Source organism: Crocodylus siamensis, chromosome 1, assembly GCF_052110815.1.
Source record: "Crocodylus siamensis isolate JL-2025a chromosome 1, ASM5211081v1, whole genome shotgun sequence".
Lineage (NCBI taxonomy): Eukaryota > Metazoa > Chordata > Crocodylia > Crocodylidae > Crocodylus > Crocodylus siamensis.
Genome location: NC_143395.1, coordinates 389,590,338 through 389,608,916, shown reverse-complemented (window position 1 = coordinate 389,608,916; position 18,579 = coordinate 389,590,338). Strand labels below are relative to the sequence as shown.

The 18,579-nt window shown below is 46.5% G+C and overlaps 1 pseudogene; it reads left to right on the top strand.

The window, feature by feature from the left end:
* Window positions 1–7,807: 7,807 nt before the first annotated feature.
* LOC149875222 (U2 spliceosomal RNA) lies at window positions 7,808–7,980 on the top strand (annotated as a pseudogene).
* Window positions 7,981–18,579: the final 10,599 nt, after the last annotated feature.

Genomic DNA, 18,579 nt, shown 5'->3' with positions numbered 1-18,579 from the left:
GCTCCGGTTTTCCAGCCTCACTGTTCGGTCGCTTTCCTTCTTTTTTTTTTCCAACTTGAGGAATGCTCCAGCAGCTTTTCCCTCCATAGAAACAGAGCACCCATCCTCTCCCTCCCTCGCCCCTGATAAATTGGATAAAAAACAAAAAAAAGGATTAAGACAACTCAAATTTGGGAAGTCTTTTTATTTTAGCAAGTCGGGGCCCCACGCGAGTGGACCAGGTCAGGTGCGTGCCGTGGATGTCAGACGTGAGACGCTTGGGTGAGCTGTCCCAGAGCAACTGCGCCTTGGCTGCCTCGCGGGCGAGGAGTCGTGCTCAGCTATGGAGGAGGGGTTGGTCTGGTTTTTTCTTTCTGTATCGTGCTAGCATGAGCCCACAACAAAACCCCTGTCTGGTGAACTTCAGCCCCCTGGCTGAAGTCTGGGGCTGTGCTCTACAGGTAACGAAGTATGGGCTTTGCTCCTCTCTTTGAGACTGTTCCTTTCTTGGATACCAGACAGGCTGTGCAGGTTCTGCCCACCTCTGGTGAAGTAAGTCAGAGTTATTATGGGCCCTAAAACTTGTACTTTCCTGACCTGCATGCCTGTACACACCTCAGTAATATCACTATTCATAAGGCTCTACCTAGTACATAATTTCTCAACCCGTGGTACGCATACCCTGAGACACAGGCGTGGGAGAGAGGGGGGTACATGGGCGCAGAAAACCCCCGTAGCAAGAGGGCGCTCCCACTCCCTCCACCAGGTCTGTGTCCACCCACTTGCCCTCCCCAGCCCCAAACCGGCCACAGGCTGCTGCAGGTGGGGGAGGACAGGCACACATACCCACGTACTCCCCATTGACCCAGTTACAGGCAGGTAAGTTTCTTTCTGTATCCTGCCTGGGCTTGTGGGGCAGACCAAGACCCCCACAGCACAGGAGGGAGTGCGGTAGGGGCAGGGCGCTGCCCTGTTGCCTCCTGCATCAGGGCCCAGTTCACTGTGTGCAGCTGGGAGCAGGCTGCTGCTGCAGGCTGGGGTGGTGGCAGCACTGGGCTCTTCCCAGTGCTCGGGGTGGGCTGCAGTGATGGGAGAGGGGCTGCTGCCCTCCCCAACCAGCCCCCCAGCACTGCCACCAAACACCAGGAAAAGCCCAGTGCTGCTGCCAGCCTGTAGCCAGCCTGGGCTCTGGGCAGCTGCACCAGGCTCTACATCCCCGGCATCTGCCCCATGCTGGCAGTGACTGCACGTACACTTCAGAGCAAAGAGTGGGGATAGTGCATGAGGTGGTGCAAGCCTCCTCCGCTCTGTGCTCTGAAGTGGGCATGCACCCACTGGTAGGGACCAGATGCAGGGTCTGTGTAGCCTGGCACAGCTGTCTGCAGCCTGCCTGCTGCAGCTGCTTGGAGCCCAGGCTGGTTTCAGCTGAGCACTGGCAGCGGCACCAAGCTTTTCTGGGCTGCGCTGCCTCAGGGCACACCACCCCCCTCCATCCACCCCAAGGTGCATGATCCTGGAACAGCTCCTTTGCAGCCTTCTGGCTGCAGCCAACCCAGGCTCTGGGTAGCTGCTGCCAGCCACAGAGCCAAGGCAGCTTGCAGCAGGGCTTGCAGCCTCCCAGCCACCTGCTGGGAGCAGCCCAGGCTTCATGAATGACAGCAGCTGCCTCCTTGTCTGTCTCTCTTTCTTGCCCTCTTTTTTTTTTTTCTCTCTCTCTCGCCCTCCTCTCTCAAAACTATGGTAAAAAATTTGGTGCGCCACACATTGCGCAGCACTTTAAATTCCCCAGTAATAATTTGGTGTGCTGCACTTTGCGCAGCGCTGGGTTCAGCCCTCCTAGCTTTGGCCAACATCACCTTTAGCCCAGGTATATACTTGAGTTGTGCACCCCCAGTGTAGAAGGTAGCAACCCTACCCACACCAGATCATACATCTGTCATATCACAGCCTTTCTTCCAACATATAGCACATGTTAGTCTGTAAATATAAAATCCCCATGGCAAATTGAGTGTTGGGGTACTTATTAAAATTTTCAGAAGTTAGGGGGTTCTTGCTACTTAAAAAGTTGAGAAACACTGACCTGGTATCTTTATACCACTGACTCTCATCCACAGCTCTGGTAGAGTCCCAGAATAGGCTTTCCTGGCTGAGGACCTGAACAAAGGAACTTAAGTCCACATCCTTCCAGAGCTTTGAAGCCTCTGAGAACAGGCTTACCAAGGAGCTGTCAGTGATTGCTCCACCCAAGCCACACCAAGACAGTGACAGAGCTAAAGCCAGACCAGCTGCCTCTGCAACAACAGACAGGAGAGTCCTCTACTGCAGAGCAGTGAAAGAGAACAAACAATCTGTTACCAAAACTCAAGAGATGATTCAGCCTTTGTGGTCAGGAGATCTTTTTCAATTTTAAACACAATTAAGATACAGCTGCAGCTCCTTTACTTATCACCACTCAGATCAGAAAAGAGGAAGGTGACAGATCTACAGCTTGATTTATTGTCACATGCCTCTATTCTGCACCTATTCCAATGCATGTCTGCCTACAACAGCACGATATAGGTTCTCACTTGCACCAGCTGGGGAAACTCAGGGAGAGGTAGCGCACAGACTAATAGCTGTTTGTCTCGAATTTGCAGAGTTCTCCAATTTTCCCTCCCATCTACAATCTGTTTATGGATGACTTGTTCCAACAACCATTACAAACATTGATTTTTTTTTATCTTTATTAATATTTCCTTAGTTTACTGAAACTTTATAAATTGAACTAAATCAATTTTGTTATGACTTGTCAATTAAATGGGACTTGTCATACTCAGTGTTACAATTTTGGAAGAGGAGATTTCATATCTTTTTTCCTCACCATCATGGAATGCTGCTTGCGACCTCATGTTCTTTTTACCTTGGTTTATGACCTTCACTAACAGAGATGCTCTGCTTTTTAACATCTTCCCTAAGACATGTAATGCAAATATATCTATTTAAAAAAAAAAACTATGTCCAATACACTTGTTTACATCTATCACTACTGTTACAATTTTCAAACTAAAGTTATGATATTGTATATTTGAATTATCTGTTTTAAGTCCTCTTTAAATGTCTTTTAGGCCTTTTGCTCTTTTACTGGTAATTTGATCTGATTTAGTTGGATGTGTTCATTGCTTGCTTTCTTTTGCCAACCAAACTAATGGTCACATCTGTAAAGATTCACTGTGGTCCCCTAGTTTTTCGATGCCAGACTGCTGGAGCCACAGTTCTGTAGCCTGGCATGAGATCCTTGCAAATGGCCAAAGCTAGCAAAAAGTGATTATACATTTCCATCTTACCATATTCAGTTAACATGAACACTATCATAAGATTCTAACTGGTAATACATAATTGGATTCTCCTCATCAAAAGATGAAACATGAAGGTGCTGTTGCTGTTACCTTTAACTACTATTAGCAGAAGCAATTACCTATATCTGGCCTGGCTAATTACTGGTGGCCTTGACCGATAGACTTCATTCTACTGTCTAATGCTGTTGCTTATATAGATCTATGTGCTCAACATAAATCGATAAGCTTAAGCATATATTATCCATAATTTAGGCTTATGCTAGGTCCACAGCTGGCACCTGTCATTGTGGTATTTCTGTTGCTGACTGGGTCTGATGCCTGCACACCACCAGCGGCAATGTCCAGGATCCAGAAATTATACTGCTCAAAGGCTGTGAGAGAGATCCTTGCGAGTGGAAGGCCTTCCTGGTTTCAGATTGGGGGTCAGAGTTCAATTTAGTTGCCATTGTGCAAAGTTGCTGTGGACTAGTGGTGCTGAGTCTACCAGGTGATAGCCATGTGAACTGGCAAGGTGACTGGCCTTGACACAAAGGCTAGGCCAGGCAGAAAGGTTTGGCAGCTATCCAACAGGGGAGGTTGAGTAGGAAACTCCTGCTTGGGAGGGAAGCAGAAAGTCTTGGTGGCCTAGGGAGAAGTTTGTGAGTGCTGGGAGTAGAAGGGCTGCCTGGTTTGAACTGGTGGTCAAGGTTCAGTTTAGCTGTTATTTTGTAGGGCATTTGAGGGCAGTAAACAGAGATGAGCTCTCAACTACAGACTTGTAACAGTTGATAGCAGTGTGGGTGAGGAGCTGGGGCTGGTTTAAGCAGAAAGGCTAGGCCAGACAGCAGAAGTTTATGGGGATGACTGGAAGAGGTTGCAGTGCCAAAGCTAGTGCTGCTGCCAACTCTTCCTCTGCCTGTGTGAAGTCTGGTGGGGAGAGAAGGAGCACCAAGGTCTCACTTTGGCTTTGCAAACTAGTTTGCCTTGTAATTTGAAGGATGGCTTTTCAGGGACTGTGGCCCACATGTCCTGGTAACTGTGGTACACATGTCCCACAGCCTGGTGGGGAACTGTTTGGGGTAGGACGGGTGCTGACTGCTCTTCCTCCTGGTCTCCTGCTTCCCCGCTTACCTTAGGGCTTTGGTGGCTATCCCCTGATGAGCCTACTTTAAAGCCCTCTTCACTAAGTTAGTGAGCCTGTCTGCAAAGATGTTCTTTCCTCTCATTGTCAGGTGGATCCCATCTCTTCCCAACAGTCTGTCTTCTTGGAACAACATCCCATGGTCGAAGCCAAAGCCCTGCTGGTGGCACTACCTGCACAGCCAGGTGTTGATCTGCAGGATGCACCTGCTTCTGCCTGGGCCTTCCCCTGACTGGATCTTCATCCTTATAGAAATGAAAGCCAATTTGCATATGTATTTTAAATCATAAAATCTCTCATAACACCCATGATAGAAATCGTCTGCTGACACACCACATCACAAAATCCATTGCATATAAGACATTAAAAAAATTAACACAGTGCTACAAAACCACCTATGACCAATAAAATGTTTCCTGTAATACAGTATGTGAAAAGCTCAGTCCCCAGTGCCAATGAAAATGTATATTCTGTTCCCCTCCATTTATGCTCTGCTTCAACTTTGCCAAGATCTTCACAGTCGTCACATAAAATCTGAGTTCACTTAGTCCCAGGCTCTGACAGTCTTTTACAGTAAAAGCCAGACCCTTAAAAATCAGCAGGTTCTTCAATTTTCACAAACTCACTTTAAAACATAATAAAAGCATCTTTAAATAGACTCCTTCTGGACCTTTTGGTGTAAGATCACATATAACCATCTGTCTAGTAAGGGACTGCACCAATATTGTAGTGAGAACTCTCCCCCATACTTCCTGTGTATTTACACTCCCAAAAGATGTGTCCCAGCATTTCAACATCCGCACACTGTTCTCATGGACACCAGGGAATTCTGGCTAGATATCATCTGCATTGCAAAGCCCTCATGGGTAAAAAGTCCCTGGGCATCAACCATGCCAAGTGGCATGGCCACTAGCCAGGGACCTGTCCACCATCATTTCTCACACATTTCAACAGTCAAGGTAACTTCCTCAAAGAGGCTGTTATAGCCTTTGCCCTTACTGCCTCCATTAAATTTTTATGATTTCTAAAACATTTGGCTTCTGCATCCCAAGATTATAGTATTTTAAAAATTGTTCTATTCTTTTATTTCAGGGGTTGTCAACCAGGGGTATGTGTACCCCTGGGGGTACTTTGGCAAGGCCCAGGGGCTATGCAGCTGTGGCATGGAGAAGCGAGGATACCTGGGAAGTAGCAGTGCGAGGGGCTATCCATCACTCCGTGCTGCTGCTGGGTGCCACATGCTGCTTTCCCGCACCCAAGCATCCCTTTTTCTCCACGCTGCTGGCTTCACATCCCACTGGCTATCAGTACCCCTTCCCCTCTAGTGCACAGCAGCAGTGCTGAGTGGATAGATGGCAGCGGGGGCAGCTGCCACATGCAAGCTCCCCATCCACCACAGAGGGAGAGGGTGCTGACAGTTGGCTGGCAGTGACATGAAGTGTATACTGCTGGCTCCACGTTTGGCCCTCTGTCAGCCCCCTCCCCCCCCCGCTCTGCATCCAGAAGGGGTACCCACCAGAAGGGGTACCCTGCTTTAAAAAGGTTAAAAACGTCTGCTCTAGAGAATAGGCAGGTGTGGTCTTTTTTTGTTCTGAGTCCCCATCTATAAGGGTAATGCTCTTTGCTCTTTTGGAGATAGAGGCATTTCCTTCACATAGCAGAACTCCCAAACCTAGAAACCAGGTCAGCAGATGGATATACCTCCCTCCTCCACAAAAGGAAGTCAGCACCACCAGCCCACCCCAAACACATGGGGGAACAACAGGGGAGGTGCTCTCATACTTCCTGAGAAATCAGGGCAATCAACTAGTTACCTCAGGTGCCTGTACACAAATGCACAGAGCCTGGGAAACAGGAAGAATTGGAAGTCCTCGCACAATCACAATACTATGATGTAATTGGAATAACAGAGACTTGGTGGGAGCTCACATGACTGGAGCGCTGTCATGGATGGGTATAAAATGTTCAGGAAGGACAGGCAGGAGAAAAGAGAAGGAGGAGTTGCACTTTATGTAAAAGAGCCATGTAGTTGCTCAGAGCTCCAGTATGAAACTGGAGATAGACCTGTTGGCAGTCTATGGGTTCGGGTCAGAGGGGAGAGCAACAAGGGTGATGTCATGGTGGGGGTCTGCTATAAACCACTAGATCGGGAGAAAGTGGTGGATGAGGCTTTCTTGAAACAGCTTCAAAGTTTTCTGATCACAAACCCAGGTTCTCATAGGGAACTTCAATCACCCTGACATCTGTTGGGAGGGCAATACAGCAGTGAGCAGGCAATCCAGGAAGGTTTTGGACAGTGTTGAGGGACAACTTCCTGGTACAAGTGCTGGAGCAGCCAAGTAGGGACCATGCTGTCCTTGACCCACTGCTCACAAACAGGGATGGATGGGTGGGGAATGTACTAGTGGTTGGCAACTTGGGCAGCAGTGACCACAAGATGATTGAGTTCAGGATCCTGAGGAAAGGAAGGATGGAGAGTAGCAGAGTAAGGACCCTGGACTTCAGAAAAGCAGACTTTGACTCACTCAGGGAACTCATTGGCAGGATCCTCTGGAAAGCCAGAATGAGTGGGAGAGGAGTCCAGGAGAGCTGGCTGTACTTTAAAGGAGCCTTACTGAGAGTGCTGGAACAAACCATCCTGATGTACAGGAAGACTAGCAAGTATGGTATAAGACCAGCTTGGCTTAGCAGGGACCTCTTCAGTAAACTAAATCACAGGAAGGAAGCTTGTGAGAAATGGAAACTTGGAGAAACAACTAGGGAGGAATATAAGAGTATTGCTTGGGCATGCAGGGCTTCAAAAGAGGATGGAGCTAGACTGTTCTTAGTGGTGCAGATGACAGAACAAGGAGCAATGGTCTCAAGTTGCAGTAATGGAAGTTTAGGTTAGATATTAGGAAGAATGTTCTCACTAGAAGGGTTGTAAGACACTGGAACAGGTTCCCCAGAGAGGTGGTGGAAGCTCCATCCTTGGAGGTTTTTAAGGTCCAGCTAGACAAAGTCTTGGCTGGGATGATCTAGTTGGGGATAGTTTTGTTTTGCACAGGGGGTTGGACTAGATGACCTCATGAGGCCCCTTCTAACCCTAATTTTCTAGGATTCTATGAGATCCCTGTATTGATGTGGGAGGAGGCAGGATACCAGGGTAGGCTGAGGGGGTGACAAACAAATGCTTCCCTGGAAAGGTAAATTCTAAACATAGGCCGGGCAGAAGCAGTTATGACACACAGCTTACTCACGTGTACATATTTTCAGGGAAAGTAGTATGAGGGGAACAGGAGGAAGAAAGTATTGGGAGGGACAATACATGTTTTAAACATGCATTTATATGGGTATGTGTCTTATAAAATGTGAAAGAGTGCAAGCTGTTGTGATACTTTTGTATTTTAAAAAAATCAGTTCTTATCTGTTTAATATCTGATATATCATCAATGTGAGCACTTTCTATTGAACAGATTCTTGAAACTGAGAGATGGACTTGGAGCTTGCTCCACCCGCTCCAGACATTGGACTGGTATTAGTGCCTCCAGCAACAGTCCACCTCCCCTCAGGAAGAATATGGCAGTATCAGAGGTAGACCCTGCCATTGCCCTGAGCAATACTTGGGGTGTTGTGCAGCATAGGGTCATTGGCATCCTTCCAGTTGTGCTGTTCAATTGCTAGTGGTGGTCCCATGCCCTGCACTTACTGGAAGGCAGTCTCAGCTGATTGGAACTGAATGCCAGAAGTCTGCAGGGGGAAGGGAGATTGTCAGTCTCCTGGCTGCAAATATCACAGGACTAACAGCACTAATCGATGCCTTTGAAACACCTAGGTAAGTACAAACAGTCAAAAAGCCCAAGGCAGAATTGATTCAATCTTTTCAGATACGTTTAAGATACGTAGATTGAACCAATAAGAAAGTGAACAGACATTCATTTTTTATTCCAGAAATGTGGCCACAAGTCTACAGTGGCTCAGGCCAGAAGCCAGGAGGCACTAGAGCATGCCTCCCTGCTCAGCTGGAACAGACAGCTTAGGCCAAAGCTAGCATGCCTGCCCTGTGGGGGTGGGGGGAGGTGCAAAGCATCCTGGGATGCTGGGGGACTGTGAACGGACTTGAATCTGGAGGGGATCTGGGGCAGAAGTTCAGTAATCTGATTTAAGCTAAATCAGTTAAGTTTGTTACTACATCCATACAGGTTGGTCTTAAACCAGTCTCAGCCATTTTGAAAATGGTTTATGTGCACTGAACTGTTGTGTTACAGATTTGAACTGGTTTCCGATCACTTTTACAAATTTATATGTAATTTCTGTCCCTATCCCTAATGCATAAGTGCAGAAATATGAACATCTTTGAAATGCACCAGCAGTCCTCATTTTCAACCTTCAAGATGGCAACTGTAAACCTGTCTGTCATTCTTAGGAAATCCAATTGCAGCCCTTTGACTGATTTTCATTGTTGCTGATGCAGTGTACTGAATCCAATGAGGTTACAAAGCAGACTGGCAAGAAGTTACCAAGTAGTCAGCGTTGCTGGAAGACCTACTGCACTTCAGCAGGTTATGCCTATTGGCTAAGCTAGAGGCTCAGGCCTTGTTACAATATCTAAAAAGAGTTAATTTCTGAAACTTCCTGTAATTTAGGAGGAGGTCAGGTTGATTAGCCTGATTGATGCACTGTAGTTTGCTTGATGTAATTAGAGGGAATGGTACCATTGCCTGACAGCAAGGGAACCTAACACTTGTCCCAAGAATGCAATAACCAGGGTAAATCTCAGTGACCCTAGGCAGGGCAGGGAGGTGTCAGAAATCACTCAGGGGAGCAGAACCACAAGCAAGTCCTCAAGGGCTATATTTTTTTTTATTTCCTCCAAGATGGCCTTAACCAGTTCCCTAGGTATTCTAAGGCAGGCATGTCAGGGATACTACCAGATCCACGCAGAAGGCAGGTTTGCAAACCCATTCCTGTCCGTGAACCAGCTTTACTCTGCTCGTTCAGCTCACGAGGGCCAGATGAGTTTGACACCCCTGCTCTAAGGCAAAGTTCACTAGATCTAGCCAATCTGAAAATATCTAAGCAGTGTCTAACCCAGGGGTCGGCAACTTTTTTGAACATAGTGCCAAAAACACCTGCAACTTTGACTTGTAAGATGCTGGTGTGCCAGGGGCAAACAGCAAGGGAGCCACAAGGGGTCTGATCCTTGATGTGGCAGCACAGCCCCTGCCACTTCCCTGCTGCCTACCTCAAGACACGTTTGCCAAGCAAAATGCCTTCGTGTGCCATGCTCTGGCACCCATGCCAGGGGTTGCCTACCCATGGTCTAACCTGATTCTTTCTCTCTCTCTTTCTCTCTCTCTCTTCCAGCCTGCATTCTTATTCTTTTGCTTCTGTGGCTGATTGTGTTCTCCATCTGATCAAAGTTAACCTTGTTAGGTGAAGACTGAAGCAAAAAAGAAATTAAATACTTTGGCCTTATGAGCTTAAGTTCACCTCTCTTTCTCGCTGGCATGTGTCCAGCTGACACCAGTCTTGCCTACATCACCTTAAGGACTTTAATTATGAGCTCCATCCTCCCACATAGCCATGCCCAGGCCTTGTGGGTGTCACTCTTCAGCAGCTTCAGCCCTCTTGGCTTTAACCCACTGGTTGCTCTCATTGTAGACTTCTAACATAAGCACACTTCCTCTGGCCTGGATTCTGAGTCTCATCCTGCCTGCATCTCCATCTTGCTCCGGCCTTCTTGACCCATCTCACTATGGCCTTCTTGGCTTTGGCCTGCCCCAGTCTGGCTCAGAATCTGGAGTGCCTCCCAGGCACCCCTGCATGGTCTCCTATCCACCCCTACAGACACTACCCAGTCTTCCAGTTTAAAATACAACACAAGTACAAGCAAACTGCTCCTAACGAAAAAACCAAAGGCCCTTCTGGGCCACCATACCACTGCCAACACCACTTCCCCATTCACTGGCCCTCTGAGCCCCTGATCTGGCTTATAGTTTCTGCTTCTTGCCAACTTAGGCTGGCAGAAGTTCTTTCCTTTGTGGCGTTCAGGGCAGCACTGGTCCTTCTACTGGAAGGACCCCATCTTATATTCCCTGATCTCCTCCTCTTCTGGTCAGCTGTCCCCCTGACCAGCCACAGGTGTGCTCCTAGGCCTAATGAGGAGCTTACTGGTGTTCTCCTGGCTGCTGCAGTTGTTATTCTTCTTCCTACCTAGAGCCCAGTCCTAGCGTCCTACTGCTCTATAGCTAGCTACCGAGTAATTAGTTCCCACCCTTTAGCTCCCCAGCTGCCTCTTCTTCTGTAGCCAGCCCCAGTTTAGCTTCCTGCTTCTGCCTGTGGGCCTTAGCTGTTGCAGTTTCCATCTTAAAGTAACAGAAGCCAATGTTACAGAGCACTTCCCTTGAGATCCAAGTGTCCACACCAATAAATATGTTTTCATAAAGTAGAACAGCTCACACGTGAACGAGTGAAACCAATCTAGCTAAGAGTAACTGGTAGCCGTGGGCAGAGCTCTCATTTTGAAAAGCAGGATGAAGATGGTGTGGTGCATCATCACATATAACTGGAGTGACGATATTATTTTTAAGGAAATCCAGGACACTGCCCCTCCATGCCCCCATCCCACTCCCTTCCCTCCTCCCTCCAAATCAGTGTGCTACTACAAGCAGAGGCAGGCAGATAGGCACTGCCTGCCTGCCTGGTGCACCATGCCACTCCTCTTCCCCACTGGATTGTGCCCACCGTACCTGTGATTCTGGGACTTCTGTTCTAATTTTCACCAACTGGCTGGGACTGGCTTATATAATCTGGGATTGTCCTGGCCCAACCAAGACATATGGTCATCCTACATAAACACAACACACATTTTGCTCTATTTAAAACTTAATTAAAAAAGAAGTTTTACTAATATGCTAGGGGCCTAGGGCTATGTTAATCAGTTCAAGAATGAAGTAAAACAAATATAACTTTGGCATATTATGTCTAAGAAAACACAGCAAACTAAGCAAAAATAATAAAAAGAGATTGTTCCATTAGTCCTATAGTCATTAGGATTAAAAATACATCACTTTCAGATAAATAAAACAAATCTAGCCTTCTTGATCATGGTAATAGTGCATCCAGTGCTCTACACCTGACTTAATGCTTTTAGCTAGAGTCTATAGGGCTGTGAAATAGGAACTACATTACCAGGAGCAGTTAACAGACAGCAGTATTTCAGTAGAAATGAGAGAGAGAGTCATTAACACATGTAAAGTGAAGAGTTCGGAAGGAATCAACTACAGCATAATGAGCCATGAAGTCAATTGACTCTGCCACCACTGCCTGATTAGAAATGCTGCTGCCACTGCCAGACAGTGCCAGCAGGTTTTAAACTATGGGTGAACCAGTAATCAAAAAGGGGTGCAACTGCATCTTGCACCCCACCCCCCTCCCTTCCCCAGTTCTGCCCCTGTTAGTAACCTGATGTTTAGCACTTTTACCAGGAAAGGTGCCTCCAAATCAGACAGAATAGGCAGTATAAGTTGCCCATGAGCTCCAAGATGCACTTCCACTAGGGGAAGTTATATATGCTGAGACTATCTGCACTTGGTCCCCAGAAGAAGTAGGCTTATTGGCCCAAATCCTGGATGGGTAAGATGGTGCATGATGCCAACTTTGTTGGCATTTGCTGTGTGGCACACAAGCTCCACCTCGTAGTCAGGGACACCTTGGAGGGGGACAGGGCTCCCAGTGATGGCACTGTCACTACCAGCCAGCTTATTTTGAAATGCAGGAAGGTGTTGGACTACTTCCACAGGAGCATCAATGGGGGCAAGATACTGTGGGACGAACAGGCAAAGCTGAGTATCCCACAGCACAAAATCATGCACAAGGTGGAGACTGGGGGAAGTCCACATACTTGATGCTGGAAAGGCCGGTGGAGCAACAGAAGGCCATCCATGAGATGGTCTTGCTCAGGGAGATTGGGATCAGTGGTCCCCTTAACAAAACAGAGTAGAATACCATCTCCCAGATTTTGGTGGTGCTCAAACCATTCCTTAGGGCCACCAAGAGCTTCAGCACTGGCAATGCCCTTCTTAGCCAGGTGATCCCCATAGTGAAGGAGCTTGAGAATGAAATGGAGAAGTTCCAGGGGATCAATGTTCCTGGCTGGGGCAAACCACTTTCACCAGAGGTGCTGGAACTGGTGAAGCAGATGAAGAAGGGCATCAGGAAACAGCTGGGTCCATTGTGGTCCAGTACAGTCCACGTGCTGGTGGGCATGTATGACCCGAGGGTGAACAGGAGTGTCTGCAGCAGCAAAACCCTCTATCACTGGATGGAGGTACTGGTGAATAGTCAGGGAGGCAGAAGGGCAGAGGTGGGGGGATGTGGAAGAGGGGGATCCATTTTTCTGTGCCAGCACTCTGACCACAGCCAATCTCCTCCACCACAGCCACTGCCAATGTGGACCAAGGGCATGGCTTCAATGTTGGGGTCCAGAGGGACCAGATCCCACCATCAGGCAGGTAGCACAAAGGCCTTGGTGGCTGCCTATCTTGCTGAAGACATGGAGCCACTGCACTGTGACCCCTTGGCCTACTGGGCAACCCGCAGCCAGGTGTGGCAGGATCTGGCCACAGTTGCCCGGGAGCACCTATCCTGTCCACCAACCAGTGTTCCAAGTGAGAGGGTGTTCAGCATTGCTGGGGATGTTGTGACATCCCACCATACCTCCTTGGATCCTGGTTTGGAAGAGCAGCTGGTGTTCCTCAAGGTGAACCTCCCGCTGGGGTTTCCCAAGCTCCACCTGCAGATGGAGTAAGTACCACCCTCCTCACTCCACTTTGCTTTTTTTATTTGCTTTCAAAAACTTGAAGTGCACTTTCACAGAAACCCCTGCATCACTCTCCCTGAAACCTGGCAGGCCTCATGCCTACATGAGGGGCTACCATCCCTGCTGTTTTCATCTGAATCTGCAGAAAAATGACAAAGTTATAGGTATTTTACTGATTTCTCCATTATAGTCTATGGCCGAATCTCCAAATTGGCATTGAATCCCCAAAACTGAATTGGCCAAATCTAATCGAGACAGTGATTAGATCATCAAATTGAATCACTGTCCCTCTGAATCGGCTGAATCCAAATTGAATACTTGCTGCTTCACACAGGCCTAATAAGTAGCACTTTGGGTCATTTACAGAATTTTGGTCCTTCACCTCTAGAGAAGGCATTAAAATCTGTGTGAGCTGCAGGAGAACAGAGGAAAAAGGCATAAAATACCATTTGGAGCAGAGGCCAAAAGCCAGGGCCCTCTCCCTTTCATGGCAGTACCTAGCTCACCAAACCATGGAGCCAGGTTCTTGCTGGCTTGTTCTCCTTCAGGTCCCTTGCAGCTACCCAGTGGACCACCTCCAACAGCAGGAACAGAAGGAGTTCTTGCCACTGCCTAACACGTAGTCTGGAGACTGGGGCATTTTTTGGTGAGATATGAGAGGTGTTAGTTAAAAACCTTTTTGGCCAGGGGAGCTTAGAACATGACCCTCCATTCTCTGGGCAAACACCCTAACCAGTAGGCTGCTGGGCCATCCTCTTCTTATTCCTTCAAACAATCACTATTCATGCTTTTTCTGTGCCTAACGTTTTGGGGATTTGCATGGTGTTACACGTTGTCCTAGACAGAACAGGATTGCAACAGAGCATAAACGGCCAGGTTAAATCCCTTCTGAACATGGTCAGAAGGCAAGCTGCAGAGGATCCAAAATCTGCCACATATACAACTAATTTTAGCTGCATCAGTGCTATTTGCCTGCCTAAAGGACAGTCGGATGTGGGCCACTAAGATTTTCCAAATGTGAAGGGAAGTCTTGGGGACTGTCAAAATGTGTGTGGGTGTAGGATGTATCTGGAGACCTCATCCAGATTTCTTCAGAAACTCTCATGGATGTATGGGACCTTGGTCTTACTCTCAGAACAATGCTTAAACAAGTTATTAATCCTTGCAAAATATTAGTGGACTTTGTTGAGAACTAAGTATAGGTCAAAGTTCAATTTTAAAATCCAAATTTCTTTTGAGGTCTCTAAGTGAAAAGAGGCCAAGAAGCTGAACATTTTTTGCTGTTGAAAACCACTTCAAGCAGCTGAAAACACCATAATTGGATAACGACAGAAGTGACTGAGCAGGTTTTCTTCCTACTTTTCAAAAGCAATTACTTTGGCCTGAGAACAAACAAATACCAGCCCAAGTAATAACCTTTTCTATTTTGGAAGCAAGGAAGGAAAATGTTTAAAAGGACAACTTGAAACCTATCAATATTTCAATGTAGTTTAAAGCAAAGTAAGATACTACACGTCCCTCCATTTGCCTGATAGTAGAAGAGAGGTGTATAACAGAGAGATGCCTGTATACATGCATTAACAGGTTAGGAACCAGTGGTTGGTGATGAAGAATATGCAGCATTATTCATGGATTCTGCAACTTTTCATTTTGCAGCTCTTCCTACACGTACCATTTTTTGGGGTTTCATACTTGTATTTTCTAAGTTTCTTTTTACTGTTGCTGCTTGAAAACCTGCACAAAACCATGAAGACAACTGCCTGTTCCTCTGACTCTCAAGATGATTTTTCACATGAGTGATCCTACTATCATTAAAGTGTAGATACAGGAAATCTCCATTGGGCTCCAGTCACTTTGAATTGGGAATTAAGTGACAAAGGAAAATGGGGAAATTGCTCATATGCAACATGTTATCAAAGGCATAAGGTAGGGCAGAGTGGCACTTCTCTACAAATGCATAAAGAAACCAAAAGGATGGGCAACACTTCTTTTTCATTCAGTGCTTTCAATAACTCTTATTTTAGGTGTTACTTGTAACTGAAGTAGATAAAACATTCATAAGTATGATTTTTAAGTTGGGTGTATCCTTTTTAAATAACTAGACTCTGGATGGTGGTATCAGGTGGCAGAGGAACTGGCTAGGGCACAAGAGTGTCCAAAGTGTGGAGCTGTGTAGTTAGGTGGCAGGCAGGGGTCTTGTCCCCGCTGCCTGGGTTGTTTGGGTACAATTTAAAACTGGGTCAGCACTTACATGTGCATTTTGTCACAGTTAATAACTCTGCTGTAAGGTAGTACTGTCCCTGACAGTACTGTCTTACGGTAGAGTTAATTAATTTACCATACCCAAATACCGCACTCGTGTAGACAGTTACACTTTCCACGAGGGGCCAGCGGGGGAGGTTATGCTTAGCGGCAACCAACACAGGTTCATTAGAGGCAGGTCCTGTCAAACCAACCTGGTGGCCTTCTATGACCAGGTCACAAAATCCTTAGATGCAGGGGTAGCAGTGGACATAGTCTTCCTGGACTTTTGGAAGGCCTTTGACACTGTCTCTCACCCCATTCTCATTAAAAAACTGGGGGACTGTGGTGTCGACACCTACACAGTCAAATGAGTCACCAACTGGCTGGAGGGCCGCACCCAGAGAGTGGTGGTGGATGGGTCATTTTTGACCTGGAGGGATGTGGGCAGTGGGGTCCCCCAGGACTCTGTCCTCAGGCCCACACTGTTCAACATCTTCATCAGTGATTTGGACAAGGGGGTAAAAAGCACCCTGTTCAAATTTGCTGACGACACTAAGATGTGAGGGGATGTGGCCACACTAGACAGGAGGAATAGGCTACAATCGGACCTAGACAGGTTACAGGGGTGGGCAGATGAGAATAGGATGGGATTCAACACCTTCAAGTGCAAGGTGATGCACCTGGGAAGGAAGAACCAGCACTATACCTACAGGCTGGGGAACTCCCTTCTCGTCAGTGCAGAGGAAGAAAATGATCTTGGAGTCATCATTGATGCCAAGATGAACATGGGCCGACAGGAAGGCCAGGTGCATCTTGTCATGCGCTACTTCACCATCAGGGTGGCTTGGATCTGGAACCAGCTTCCAAGCAAAGTGGTGCTGGCTCCTACCCTGGGGGTCTTTAAGAGGAGGCTGGACGAACATTTTGCTGGGGTCATTTGACCCCAGCACTCTTTCCTGGCAGGGGGTCGGACTTGATGATCTGCTCAGGTCCTTTCGGACCCTAGAAACTATGAAACTATGAAACTGTACTGCAGAGCTAATTAATCACCTGCAGCAAAGCACACATGTAGGTGCACCCACAAGGGTTTCAAATGAAAGTGCCATCACAAGCATACACAGAGTGTTGTAAGTATCATTATATGATAACAAATATGCTAATCAAATTTACTAACTTCTTATAACAAAAACAGTTACATACCATTATTCACATTTAGAAATGCATTGAATTTCACTATAAAATTAAGGCTACTTAAGGAAGAGATTTTCATTATTTTGTAGATTGGAAACAATTGTCACCACTAGAGGTTCCACATTATCTATACCTGCCTTGTAACATCTGGGCCTTCACATCAATTTCCTCAGCTTGGATTATTGTGATGTTCAAATCAGAGATGCTTTGTGTCATAATTTTTTCTTAAATTTTTTTCTTTCTGTACAATATATATAGGATCACTATCTCTAAACATTTTGTTTACAGTAACACATATGGATAAAGTATTGGTTTGGGGGCAGAAGGTTGTTTTGTTTTGCAGAATTTTCCAAGAAAAAGAGCTATATGGAGATACTTCAGTTGAAAAATTTAAATTTCCTATGAAAGATCTAAAAAGGTTTTTTATTACTTCAACATACCATTTCAAGTTGTTTTTTTTAGTTTTAGTTTTTTTGAGAGAATTTTTAGCTAATTTTTCACCATCCCTTTTCTTTCCACCTTTATATTTTCTTCCTAGACATTAATATTTTCATAGAATCATGGAAAATTAGGGTTCAAAGGGACTTCACGAGGTCATCTAGTCCAACCCCCTGCTCGAAGCACAACCATCCCCAACTAGATCATCCCAGCCACAGCTTTGTCTAGCCAGGCTTTAAAAGACTGCAAAGATGGAGATTCCACCACCTCTCTAGGTAACCTGTTCCAGTGCTTCACCATCCTCCTACTGGTAAAGCTTTTCCTAATATCTAACCTAAACTTCCTTTGCTGCAACTTGAGACCATTGGTCCTTGTTCTGTCATCTGTTACCACTGAGTCTAGCTCCATCCTCTTTTGAACCCTGCTTCAGGTAGATAAAGGCTGCTGTCAAATTCTCCATCAGTCTTCTCTTCTCCAAACTAAATAAGCCCAGTTCCCTCAGTCTGTCCTCAAAAGTCATGCACCCCAGTCCCCAATCCATTTCCCTTACCCTCCACTGGACTCTGTAATTTGTCCACATCCTTTCTGTACTGGGCCCCCCAAAACTTAACACAGTACTCCAGATGTGGCCTCACCAGTGCAGAATGGAGGGGAATAATCACTTGCCTTGATCTGCTGGCAACACTCCTGCTAATGCAGCCCAGTATGCTGTTAGCCTTGAAAACAAGGGTAAGCAGTTGACTCATATTGAGCTTATTGTCCACTGTAATGCCTGGGTCCTTTTCTGCAGAGCTGCAGCCCAGCCAGTCAGCCCCCAGGCCATACCAGTGCATGGGATTGTTCTGTCCTAAGTGCAGGACTTTGCACTTGTCCTCGCTGAACCTCATTAGATTCCATTTGGCCCAATCCTCCAATTTGTCTAGGTCACTCTGAATCCGAGCCCTACCCTCCAGGCTATTTACTACTCCCCTTAGCTTGGTGTCTGTCATCTGCAAACTTGCCAAGGGCGCACTTCAAGACATCTACCAAGTCATTGGTAGAGACATTGAATGAAACAGGTCCCAGGACCAACCCCTGGGGCACTACACTTGTTACCAATTGCTGATACCAGCTGCCAACTAGACCTCAAGCCATTGATCACTACCTGTTGAACCTGAGATAAAAAAAGAGATAAAGGTAAAAAAAAAAAGCTAGGGAAAGGACATGGAAGGGTTCCCCCATTTTCCATGACTGTTTTCTAACTTCTGGCAGTTTTGGAACAAAACATTCATCTTTTTTCTCCCAAGGTTGTCATTTCAAAAAAACATGTGAAGTCTCTTGGCTAGTTCTGGTCCCATGTAGCATGTTTCGGTGCTTTTTTACTACAGATTTATAAGCTTAATTTTATAAGTGATGGTTAATGGATTGCTATTTGCCAGGGAGGAGCAAAATGGGAAAATAGTTGGAGTAATACTTTAAACTATATCTAG